The following is a 13,409-nucleotide window of genomic DNA, read 5'->3' as shown; positions in this document are numbered from 1 at the left end:
ACACTGAGAGCCAAAGAATCCTTAACAGCCAACTCATCAGACCGTTTGGAAAGTAGTCTGTTATCTCTGGGAGTGACAAGGTTTCGGGCCACCACCGCAGCGGTCATATCATTCTTCACCACCGAATCCCCAACGGTAAGAGGACCAGTAGGGGATATGAAGGATGGGCGCCATATGTTGTCTGGAGAAGGCGGGACTGCCTCTTCACCAAGATTCAAGTCAAAACGACGGTCGGAAGGTCCAAACATTTTCAAAGGTGTTGAAGAAAGAAGAGGTCAGACAGATCAAGATCTTAGAAGTGCAAGAAGGGAGTTTTCACAAGCAAAAAATTCAAGTGTGCTTTGAAACGAACAGCGTGCCTCTATAAAAAATCAGCACTCGACGAGATTTCAGAGATCGAAGAGGCGAGCTCAGAATTCGAAGAGGCCATTAAAAAATCGAAGAGGCAAGCTCAGAAATCGGAGAAGCATCTTGCTTTTCCAGACGCGTCGGCACCCGTCACACGCAAACTCAGCTTTGCGAAAATCACGGGCAATTTGTCGAAGCGCCGATCCCAGATATCGAAGAGGCGCCAGTCTTTTTCAGCCACGTCAGCACCCATCACACGCAAACTCAGCTTTGCGGAAATCACGGGTAATTTGTTGAAGCACCGATCCCAGTTATCGAAAAGGCGCCAGTCTTTTTCAGCCTCGTCAACACCTGTCACATGCACACTCAGCTTGGCGGAAATTACAGACAATTTGTTGAAGATTTCTGATAAAGAAGAAAGCACGTGAAGCCATATAGATCAATCACGCATTGGTTGCCGACACGAGTGAAAGAATAGTACCTCTACAGGTATCAAAGAACTTCCTATAATTGTCTACCTTCGCCTTCCATAGCAAGGCAGACATACAGAGCCTTTCTTCATCTCCAAAAAAATGCTTTCCCAACGAAGCCTCTCGAGTCATTCAATGTTCCTTATTCCTTGGGGTACCTCTGCAAGCCAATGACTCCAAAGCAAAAGTATCTCATATCACCAGGGTAGAAAGCAAGAGTATCTCATATCATGCGTTCTCCATGTCCTTTCCTTTGTCCTTGTTCTTACCTACAAAGACAAGGATAAAGAAAACAATATGCCGGAACTTCCACTCAAACTCGGGTAAGGAACCGACTGCTTGGAACCCTTCCCTGATTGCCTACCTAGCACTGCTCTCGAGTACTCGTTTCCCACTGCTGCTGTACTTCCAAAGAAGCTGCCACATCTGCCTGGAGAACAGATAAGGCAAATGAAAATGATACCTTGCAGCATGTGGAGACAAGGTGCAAAAGGAACAAGCAGAGAAGAATGCAGTCTGCACAGTCAACTCAGCAGAAAGAGTCTGAGATGAAGAACTCGAGAAGCTGCCATATCTGCCTGAAGAAACAAGCAGAGAAGAATGCAGCATGCTCAGTCAACTCGGCAGAAAGAGTCTGAGATGAAGAACTCGAGAAGATGCCACATCTGCCTGAGGAACAGATAAAGGAAATGAAGATGATACCTTGAAGCATGTGGAGACAAGTGCAACCAAGCACGTGCTGATTCATCCGCTACTTCTTCAAAAGCAAGAGTATCTCATATCATCAAAGTTGCAATCACTCTGACGGTGAATTCGTTTTGACCCTCAAATTCTTGGGTCGGTTTACTAGGCGTTGTGGGCTGCATGTGCCGATTCACCACCCTTGAATCAAATCCTTAAAAGATCAAGTCACCAACTGGAAAAATAGCCCGTCAATCTTGAAGATCATACCGTTGACCAAACTGCTCAGGTGTGAATTAGAAAGATTGAACAGAGCAATAAGTCGTCACCTTCACCTCGTGCCTGCTTGCCATGTGTTCGAGTTAACCTTCAAGAATCAAGCCTCAACGGCCCTTGAAGAAGCTTCCAGCCAAATTCAAAATCAAGCCTTGACGGCCCTGGAAGAAATCACAAGTCCGATTCAAGATGAAGTGTCTACCACTCTTGAATCAAAACCTAGTTCAAGAATAAGCTGTGGAAAATCAACAATTGGAGGAATCCAGAAAACCCTCCAACCCAGTTCAAGATCAAAGCTGTGGAAAGTCAACAAGCGCAACAAAATACGTGCCGATTCACCCACTACCAAAGCCAAAGATCATCTACCACATGAAACTCCTTGTGGTCCAATTTCAACCTTCAAGATCAAGTCTCGACGGCCCTTGAAGAAATTTCAAACAAAAGTTCAAGAACAAGCCTCAACGGCCCTTGAAGAAATCTCAAGCCCAATTCAAGATCAAGCCTCAACGGCCCTTGAAGAAATCTCTAGCCCAATTCAAGATCAAGCCTCGACGGCCCTTGGATCGACATCTACAGTAAGGGACTTCAAAACGCATCTCTTACACGTGACAAGCACATGTATACGACGCGCCTTGAAGTGGGGGCATTTGTAGACATCGAAATTTCGGTAAATAAATGTTGACCGATAAATCAAAGTGTCAACGCTCATGTATTACATAAATTTTACACGTAACGTGTGACTCAACGAAAATTGAAATGAGTTGGAAAAGTCATCAAATAGGACACGTGTCAACACCTGGCAGAAACGACTTATTTCATCTGGGATATTATATTCAAAATTAGGCTTTGGAAAATTCTATAAATACAAGCCCATTTCATTCATTTGGGGGAACCAATTCATATTACACCTTGAAGCCCTGAAGCTCTGAAACTCCGAAGCTCTCAAGCATCCAGGTTCCCGAAGAATCAAGAAAGCGTTCTTCGTTCATCGTTCATCGTTCATCCTAAGATCAAGCCCCAACGGCCCTTTGGATCAACAATCATCCACCAATTCAAGATCAAGCCCCAACGGCCCTTGAAGAACTTCCACCAATTCAAGATCAAGCCCCGACGGCCCTTGAAGAAAGCACCATCGTTCATCATCCGTTCATCCAAGATCAAGCCCCAACGGCCCTTTGGATCAACAATCTTCCACCAATTCAAGATCAAGCCCCGACGGCCCTTGAAGAAAGCACCATCGTTCATCATCCGTTCATCCAAGATCAAGCCCCAACGGCCCTTTGGATCAACAAACATCGACAAATCCACACACATCCAACCGTTCTTCAAGATTAAGCCCAAAAGCCCTTGAAGATCCGTTCATCACTGTTCTTCAAGATCAAGCCCAAAACCCCTTGAAGATCCGTTCATCACTGTTCTTCAAGATCAAGCCCCAACGGCTCCTTGAAGATCCGCTCAAATCCACCTTCAAAGATCAAGCCCACGGCCCTTTGAAGAAACTTCCAATAGTTCATCCAAGATCAAGCATCAACGGCCCTTGGATCAACGAAACATCCACAAATCAACACCTTACGGAGATCGAATCAGAGGATCAAAATAGAGAGAGATTGTAACCCAAAACCATCAAAAACACAAATATTTGTTTGTGCACGTTGTTCTTGTCTCTTTCGTTTCAGAAATTTTCCGTGTTCACAATGAGAATGCTTAGTTAGATGTCTGGACACACCATAAATGATAGGATTAAGAACGAGGATATTCGAGGTAAAATAGGAGTAGCCGAAATTAAAGATAAGATGAGAAAACATCAATTAAGGGTGGTTTGGACATGTGAAATGAAGATCTACAAATGCTCCGGTTATAAGATGCAATTACGAGATAGAGGCTCGGGATCAAATGGGTAGAGCTAACTAGGAAAACTTGGAAAGGGACTTTAAGAAAAGGCTTGAAGTACCTGAATCTAATGGAAGACTTAGCACAACATTGAGCGTAGCAGCTTGATGTCGAAGCCCAAAAACCAAACAAGTGGCCCACACTGAAGAATGGTCGCGCAGCAAAACAGAAAGGTATAACTTCCCATCTCTACTATGTGAATCATAGATGTGGTTAATGTTGATGTTCTTGTTTGTCTTGTTTGCCATTTGCAAAAACCCAAGTGTTGAAATTAGAGATAGAATGTTGAAAATACTATCGGTAAACTAAAAGAAACAAGTAAAAACAAATACTAATAATTATTTTTGTATTCCTTTTTCTGTGTTTTTTTTAAATTAACACTAAATGACAACCTAGGAATTTAAATACAGCTAGAAATTGAAAGTAATAAAAATGAAAGAAAGCAAAGAAAAAGTTAGAGAATTGGGTTGTCTCCCAATAAGTGCTTTATTTAAAGTCTGTAGCTAGACGTCGCAGAAGCCTGGTGATCAGATCATCAGTTCCTTCAGAGTCAGTGACTCGCGTGCACTAAACTTCCTTAGGAATGGCTTTAGTAAATACTTCTTGACCTTGACAACACAACCGCTGCCCTCTTTTTCAATGTCCACTTTACCGTTTTGAAAAACCTGTTTAACCATATAAGGGCCCTTCCACTGAGACTCGTCTCTATGGAATTGACTTGAAATCTAAACTTAACAACCACACTTTTGTACCCGTCTGTATTTTCTCACAACTTGGACTGCCTTGCAACTTTTTATTCTTGCCCTTGGCATTCAGATGTTTTTGGTTAATCTAATGGCCTATATAGTTGTCAAACAAAGTTGGTTTTGTTTTTTATTTTTGCACTTCAACCAGCCTAACTTTGTGCTGCTGCGCTTTGCTATCACACTCCCGAATCACACTTTGAGTCTTTATGGGCAGATTGTCAGTTGATGATCTGGTCATAAATTTGGCACGAGGCAAACCATCTAATGCATCAACACATGCATTCTTGCTTATCACCTGGATGTGTGGTAGCTTCAAACAACTTAAAAACAACCGTTTAATCTTCAACCCGAAATGTTAAAGTTCCGGCTTCAACATCAATAAGAGTCTGGGCTATTGCTAGGAATGGGCGACCCAAAATGATGGGTGTTGTCAAATCCTCATCCATGTCTAACAATAGGGATGGCAATTCTAACCGTTAAACCCGATAACCGCCCAAATGGATTGGATTGGGATATGAAATTTTGGGTAAATTTTGGGTATAGAGAAAAACCGTGAATATTATTCAGTTATGATTTTGAATATGGTTATAGGGTCCCCAATCCGTATCCGTCCCCGAATCCAAACCGAATAATATATAATATAATTAATCATAATATTAAAGTATTAAAAATACACACACACACTGTGACAACCCATCCCTAACTTTACGTTTTTATTTATTTTAATCGAGGGAATTGACGAAAATGCCCTAGAGGCAAGGACTTGGACTTCCGTTGACCATCCTTAGAAAAACGTATGACTTATTCTTTTATCGTATTTAAGTAGTACTTGTTGGTACAAACGCATAAGCGAAAGCCGTTTGCTAGTCCAGATTATATTTGTACAGTTACAAACGTTTGAAATTGGTTATTTTAAATTTAGTTTTAATTAAATTGAACTCCCATCTTGTGGGAATGTAAACAAGAAAGAAAAGAAAAAAAAAAGGGAGGAAAGGCTACCTGATGGCAACGAGGGAAAGGAAAATAAGAGGGAACGGAACAGATGAGGGAGGTTGGACGAATTGGGGGAGGAGAGAGGAAGCAGGAGAACGAATCAGAGTGAGGAAGGAGGGGACATGAGAGAGGGAGAGCAGCACGGGATCAAGGATCCCTACTTAGCTTGTGTGACCTGACCCGGTCGGAAGTAATGGAACCGTGGGTTCCTCCAACCAAATTCCGACGAATTAAGTTGAGCCACCACTTGGGAATCACCCCTTGACCTTCCCTCTACCCACTCCACTCCAAAATTGATGGAATTTGGCCTTGAAATTGTGAAACCCGCAAGGTGGGTGCGACGGGGTTCGTGGCAGAGATCCATCAATTGTGAAGGTAACTCAACTAATTACCACCACCAATAGGTTCCCCTCAACCCCAGGAACAAAGCTCAAATCGTGGTGGAGGCGTCGAGCTCATATGGAGGTCGAATTGAAACACACCCATTTCTAAGGTTTCTGACGGGTTTAAGTGAAATTAAAGCGTTTCTAGGCCAAATTGGACTTGGTTGCAGGTATAAACTTTGTTCTACTTTTTGAGAATTTTTAAAAATAGTTGAATTTTCCGGTGAGTCGGGGCGACTGACCACCACCTACGGCAGCGCGTGGCCAGGAGGTCATCGATGGTATTCTTAGGCTAAATTAGATGCCTTGAATTCAGTTCTGACAATAGTATGATGTAGGTTGATCGTTAGAACCTAAATTCTCTACAATACGTGATTAGGTCATTATATGAATCAACGATACGACAGTTGAATCGTCATCAAACTTTATTAGGTTATTGTTCGTAATATTTGAGGATTATAGGAACTTACGGATCGGAAATCCGACGCACGGATCTTTTCGAATTTGATTTGTAAGTTCGTAAAATAAAATGTTAACCGCCACTTGGTTTTGGCAATTGGCGAAGATCCGACCATTGGATCGTCCCGAAACTTTAGGATGCTGTTCTAGAATTATAATGTGTATCTTTGGAAGTAACGGATTAGAAATCCGTGATGCGGACCTTCTGGATCGAATTACATAGTGATGTGTTTTACGTAAATTATGTGTTCTATTGTTATAAACTATAAGACGTGACTTGATAATTGTTCTAGGCGGCGATGATTCATGATGTCTTGATATTCGTACTAGGGAGTCGTAGCGCGGACCTCAGGTGAGTGGGTCTTTTCCTTTTATCGTATATATATGATTGATAATGCTGCAAACGCTTTTAAATTTGATTTCTATAGCTGCATCTAACTGTCTTGTTAGACTGCCTTCGTACTCTCAAACGGGATCAAGCCATTCGTAGTTCAACTTAGTACGTCAAAGCATTCATAGTCATTATATGTAGGTAATATGCATATAGATATGCCATAATGCAATCTAACACTCAACCATATCATAGTATCTTAGACTATATAAATATATATGTGAGACATGGTATAATGACTATGAATGCTTTGACGTACTAAGTTGAACTACGAATGACTTGATCCCGTTTGAGGGTACATAGGCAGTCTAACAAGAAAGTTAGATACAGCCATAAAACAATCTAATTTTAACATGGTACTTGGTTTCTTTAAGGAAAGAAGTTATGATGGTTAACAGCGTAGAGATTAACCATGATTTTATTCTGGTCTATCACTGGGTTTAGTTCCGATTAAGAAAGTTGGGACATTAAAGTGGTTATGCCAAATGACGATGCGGATGCCCCGGTAAGCTTCAGGTGAGTACATGTTGATGATAGTGATTTCAATGTGTATGGTTATGCTTTTATGCATTTAATGCTCATTATCCTGCACCTCGGTGTTAGTGCTCTGCCCGAGGACAAGGCCTAGCTTTCACATGATCGTTCACCTCCCACACCACACGCTTACTTTAGATCCAAGATAGGTGTCAGCTTGTCGTACATACCACATTAGGTGGTTCGGACTCATAGGTGACTTGCGATACTTCGCATAGCCTTCACGTGATCGTAGCACTTGAGCGTATTTGTTTACACCCAGCCTGTCGTACAGACCACATTAAGTGGTTTCGACTCGTGTGCAAGAATTGGTAGATGAGCTATATAGGCAACTTCGACATAGTCGTACAGGTTGCAATGAGTAGGCAACTCTGACAATGTTATACAGGTTGCCTATGAGTCGTACAGGTTAGTATAGGTGACTCCGACTTATGTGCTAGCATTGATTCATGAGATATGGATGAGTCATACAGGTCACAATAGGTGACTTTGACGTATGTGCTAGCATTGATTGATGAGCTATGGGTGCAGTCATACAGGTCACATTAGGTGACTCCGACTTGTGTGCTAATATAAGCGCATAATTATTTATATTGCTAATGAGATGTTGTGTTGTGGTATATTTATGGATTTAATGTTGATATACTTTTGATTTCACATTGATACGTGGTATGATTTTCTGGAAACTATACAGGTGTTGCAACGAGGGGTTGTAACATTTTAGAAGGTTTATATTAAAATTTTATTTCCAGGGCCACTCACCCTTATTTTATTTTCACCCTCCAGATTTTATTAGCTGAGTTTTCTTATCGACGAGGATTCGTGGCAAATCTTAGTATTGGGGATTTCTTTAGATGGTATGATTCTCAATCCATTTTACTGTACTTACTTATGCTCTAACGTCACGTGTGAAGTGGGTTCATTCCCGCTCACCAGTGCACTCTAGTTTTTAGGCACTCTTCGGTTTAAATTTATTCACATTTTCCACATCATCACAAATTATGGTTTCGTCACCTTTCAGGTGTTGACCAACACAGCTCGATTCGGATTCCTAGTGGACATCATAGGTCGGGGTGTGTCACACACACACACACACATGTATATTCATTATTCGCCAAATCCCTTACTTTGAGTGCAAATACAAAAATTACATTATGTGAGTTGCATTTTGTGGGAAAGTTCATAAGTTTTAATATGAATCAAAATCTATGAGAATTCATTGCTACTTATTGAAGATATCAAAGATCAGCCAACATTATCAACTTTAATTTTTATGCTCCACAAGATCCATCCATTAAATCATTTTATACATCAAATATTTAATGACGAAATCAATATTTACTAAATTATCATGCATTAATTGAACGAATATATTTTTTGTATTGACAAAGATGAATATAACTGTTAACCAATGGGGAATTCGTTATCCGGTGGGTATGGTTATGGATAATACCCGATGGTTAATTTGCAGTTATGGATATGGTTAATTTTTGTGGTTATGGAGATGAATATAGCATTTCCGTCCCTAAACCAAACCGCTGTCATCCCTATCCAACACCATAAAATCAGCTAGTAAATATAGATTGTCAACCTTAACAATAACATCTTCAATGACGCCTCTAGGATGGGTAATTGAACGGTCAGCCAATTGAATAATGTTGGAGGTTGGCCTTAGCTCACCTTCACCTAAACGTTTAAAAACAGAATAAAGCATTAAATTTATACTAGCACCTAAATAAATTAAAGCACTACTAAAATCACAATTTCCAATGGTGCAATAGATAGTAAAACTCTCTGGATCTTTCTTCTTTGGAGGCAATTTTTGCAATAAGACCGCGCTGCACTGTTCCGTTAGAATCACTTTCTCAGAATCCACAAGCTTCTTTTTCTTTGTGAAAACGTCCTTCAAAAACTTGGCATAAGATGGAATGGTCTTGATTGCATGAATTAATGGTAGATTAATTTGAACTTTAGCCGAAGTTTTCATAAAATCTGTCAACTGTTGATCTTTAGATTTAGGCTTCAACCTTTTGGGATAAGGCATTAGAGGCATATAAACACGTTCTGCAGTTTTTGTGGTAGCTTATGCAGTATTTTCGGATCTGTCTTGTAGCTGCCCAGAATTTTCAGAAATTGTAGAATCTGCAAAAATATCAGATTTTGCAAAATGTCATGAATCTGTTTGTGGTTGTGATGCTGTTTGACTAGGAAATGTACCCGGTGCTCTTTCTGAAACCTGCAACGCAATTTGCCCAATTTGTTGTTCCATATTTTTCATTGTTGCATGCATATTTTGGATTTCTTGATTGGTATGTTCAAATCTTGCATTTGTAGTAGTTGCTAATTTTTCAATTGCAATCTCCCAAGCAGGCTTAGGTGCAACAGGTTGTTGTATCTGTTGTTGAAATTGTGGTTTAACATGCTGATCTTTATCCCATTTTAAATTAGGATGATATCTCCAACCCGAGTTGTAGAAATTTGAATATGGGTCATTTCGGGGATGTTGAAAAATTATGAAATGTATTAACTAGTTCCGCTGCAAACTCCAGATAAGCAGCTTTATGTGGACAGCTCAAAAAATCATGGGTTGTCATGCTGCAACTGTTGCAGGCAGCTTGTAAGGGCTGTTGTACAGTAACCTATGAACCTGGAATTCTTTATAATAACATGTCAAATTTTGCATCAAATCGTTCAAGCTTTTTCTCTATTTTTTCAATTTGTGCCGACACATATGGAGAACCATTAGACATCTCAAAAACAGACCTAGATTATGGCTTCTCAACTGCCCATTACTGTGTATCTGTTGTCATTTTTTCAAATAATAAACACCCTCTTGTGCATTTTTATCCTTGTACGAACCTTCGCATGAAGCAAAGTTTTTGTTGTCATATTTAACCCTCTGAAAAATATATGCATTTGATTAGTACTGTTAATACCAGAATGTGGACATCTTTTAATCAACTCTTTTAACCGTTCCCACGCCTCATGAAACTCTTCGTTTGGTTTTTGAGAAAAAGATTAAATTTGAGTTTTGATGTCAAGAGTCTTTGAGGCTGGATAATACTTGCTTAAGAATTTTTCATTGAGTTGGTTCCAAGTGCTAATGCTTCTAGATGGAAGTGTGAGGAGCCATCTCCTTGCTTGATCTTTCAATGTGTAAGGAAATAAACGAAGCTTAATAGATTTGGCTGAAAATCCTCTCACCAAAATATTCTTACATCCCATTAAAAATTCGGCAATGTGCATGTTAAGATCGTCGGTTGATAACCCATGAAATGTAGGTAGAATATTCAACATGTGCTGCTTTATTTCGAATGTAGACCCTTCCTCCACTTTCGGATAAGTAATGCAACTTGGTATGTGTGACAGACCGTCCCTGATTTTAAGAATTTTAAAGTTTTAATAAAGGATTTTACAAAAATGCCCTTTGAGGCACGCGCATTATTCGAGGTTAATCGTTGTGTCGTGCCATCTAAGATTTGTTTTCTTGACATATCCTCGTAGTACTCGTCGCTACGGACGTGTGGGCGCTAACGGTTCGTTATTTGGAGTTATAATGAAAAAGATTTTAAAGTTTGAAGTTTGGGCATTTTATAAATTTTATTAATAAAATTTGGATGACCCAGATTTAATGAAGAATTAAATGGATGGCTTGGATGTAAAGGAAAACAAAAATAAATAAATAAAAAGTGAAGGAAGGTTTTGTGTGTGGGGGTGTGCGTGTGAGGAAGGAGAAGAATAAGAGATTGGGCAGAAACTGCCCAACCAGAGGAGAGAGAGAGCTGACGAATCAGGAGAAGAGAGATGGAGACCGGCCAATCGGAACAGAGAAAGGAGAAAAGGAGAGAGGGCGAGAAGCGGACGAGAGAAGGAAGAAAAATGGGTTTTCACCTGCGACCCGTTTCGACCCACGACACCCACACCCAAATTCCGACGATTTTCACCGGAATTCTCACAAATTGGATCAAGGTACCACTTTCAATCATCACCTAGGCCTTCCCTCTTCATGTTTCACCCCAAAAATCATGAAATTTCTTGGTGAATTCGCGAAGAACACCCACACGGGTGCCGCGACTTTCTTGTTCAAAATTCGCCCAATTCCGAAGCAATTTCTTTCAATTGCCACCACCCATACACTTCTCTTGAGGCCTAGAACAAAGCCCAAGCATTGGTTGGGACGGTGGAGTTGATTTGAAGACGAATTGGAACTCACCCAATTCTAGGGTTCCGCACAGATTTTGGTGAAATTGGAGCTCTTCTAGGCCAAATTGGTCTTGGCCTCAGGTATAAAGTTTACTCTACTCATTGAGATCTTCAATTCTGTTTTTTTTTTAGAATTTTTGGAAATAGTTGGATTTTCTAGTGAGCCGGGGTGGCCGACCGCCACCCGCGGCGGCCCGTGCGGTGGCGCGTGGCCAATGGCCTGCCAATGTCATTCTTAACATGTGTTTAAGGTTCTAGGTTCAGTTTTGATAATTGATGGACGTAAATTGAGTAATTGAACCTAAGTTCGTTTCAATTCGTGGTTAGGTGAAAATGTGAATTGACGATCCGACCGTTGGATCGTCACCAAACTTTGATACGTTGTAATAAGTAATATTTGAGGATTATAGGAACTTACGGATTGGGAATCCGATATATGGATCTTTTGGAATTGGAGTTGTAAGTTCATAAAATAGAATGTTAACCGTCACTTGGTTTTGGAAATTGACGGAGATCCGACCGTTGGATGGTAATGAAATTTTAGAATGATGTCCTAGAGGTATATTGTGGACCTCTGGAAGTTATGGATTTGAAATCTGAGTTGCAGATCTTCCGGATCGAACTACGTAGTGACGTGTTTTATATAAGTTATATATTCTATCGATATGATTTCTGAGGTTGGATTTGATTATTGTTCTAGGCGCCGATCGTCATGACGCCTTGATGTGTGGTGCTAGGGAGTTGTTGGGCGAACTCCAGGTGAGTGGGTAGTATTTCTGTTTATACCTATATACTATTGATATTTTTCCCAGAAATTGAGTTTAAATGAAAGTATGTTTTAAAATGCCATGCATGCATATTATGAGATATATGAATTGATAATTGATGCATATATATATATATATATATATATGTGTGTGTGTGTGTGAATTGGTGTTGTGGACGCACAGGTGAGTATCATGTGAGTTTTATGTTATTCATGTGAATCAATGAATATGTGAATTGTGTTGAGAGCTCATAACCTGCACCCCTGGTGTTAGTGCTTATAGTATTCACCGCATCGCACACTCACCTTGGATCCAAGTAGGTGCATGTCGTACAGACCGATAGAGGGTTCCGACATGCTAGTCGTACAGACCACTAGAGGTGGTTCCGACTAGTAAGTGACCTTAGATTATGTGCACAGATGATTGATGAGAGAAGCACTAGAGCGTATTATTACACCATTCTTGTCGTACAAACTACTTCAGGTAGTTCCGACTTATGTGCAGAGTAGCGCCGTACAGGTCACCGTGGTGACTCCGGTTAGATTGGATATTGAGCTATAGAATTAACCGTACAGGACCAACTGCAGGGTCTTCGGTTGATTCCTTATTTCACCTGTTATATTGATGCAACCATATTCTGTTTTTGACATTATAGCATGACATACTTTCTGGTTTTGATAAAGATTGATGATTTGAGATATTTGAAGGTATATGCTATTATGTTATTTTCTGGGAAAGTATACAGGTTTTACAGCGAGGGGTTAGAATGTTTTAAATGAAATGTTTTCGAAAAACTTTGTTTTACTGACCCACTTAATTTTGTTTTGAGCCCTTCCAGGTTCTAGATAGCTGAGCTTTGGTGGCCACGAGGAATCCAACGGTGTTCTGACAGAATTCACAAAAGTAGGACTCACCCTCGGGTGTCGGGTGTTTCATCTTAGTAATTGTATTTTTAAAGCTTCCTAACTGTGTAAATGGTTAAGTCACTCACACGTGGTGGCCAGCATGCCCTCCTTCGGGACGGGGTGTGTCAGTATGTTAGTGGCATGAGCTGTTAAAGAATAACCCAAATGTTGACTCACCTCTGGAATAACAAACGCCATTTTTTCTTCGCTGTGCAAATCCTTAGAAAACAAAGATTGCAGAAAAGTCCCTTGCAGGGAAGGAACCGACTGCAGATTTTGTTCCCTGCATCTCTTCCTTAAAGATTGCTCAGGTTCTGGATCAAATGGAAACAATTTCTGCACTACTGAACGAGTGCTGACCAT

At 40.4% G+C, this 13,409-nt stretch overlaps 1 long non-coding RNA gene and 1 other non-coding gene across 2 annotated transcripts; one reads left to right on the top strand and one right to left on the bottom strand.

Moving 5' to 3' along the window:
* Nucleotides 1-2,421: 2,421 nt before the first annotated feature.
* On the bottom strand, nucleotides 2,422-3,275 carry LOC126603357 (uncharacterized). The gene is made up of 2 exons (XR_007616248.1): nucleotides 3,070-3,275; nucleotides 2,422-2,963 (listed from the first exon to the last, which is right to left on the bottom strand). It is a non-coding gene; the product is annotated as an uncharacterized LOC126603357 (long non-coding RNA).
* Nucleotides 3,276-10,103: 6,828 nt separating this feature from the next.
* LOC126606085 (small nucleolar RNA R71) lies at nucleotides 10,104-10,203 on the top strand. The gene has a single exon (XR_007617114.1). It is a non-coding gene; the product is annotated as a small nucleolar RNA R71 (small nucleolar RNA).
* The last annotated feature ends 3,206 nt before the right edge of the window (nucleotides 10,204-13,409 follow it).

This window comes from Malus sylvestris, chromosome 15 (genome assembly GCF_916048215.2).
Source record: "Malus sylvestris chromosome 15, drMalSylv7.2, whole genome shotgun sequence".
Lineage (NCBI taxonomy): Eukaryota > Viridiplantae > Streptophyta > Magnoliopsida > Rosales > Rosaceae > Malus > Malus sylvestris.
Note: the sequence above shows the minus strand (reverse complement) of the source record. Positions and strands in the feature narration are given on the sequence as shown.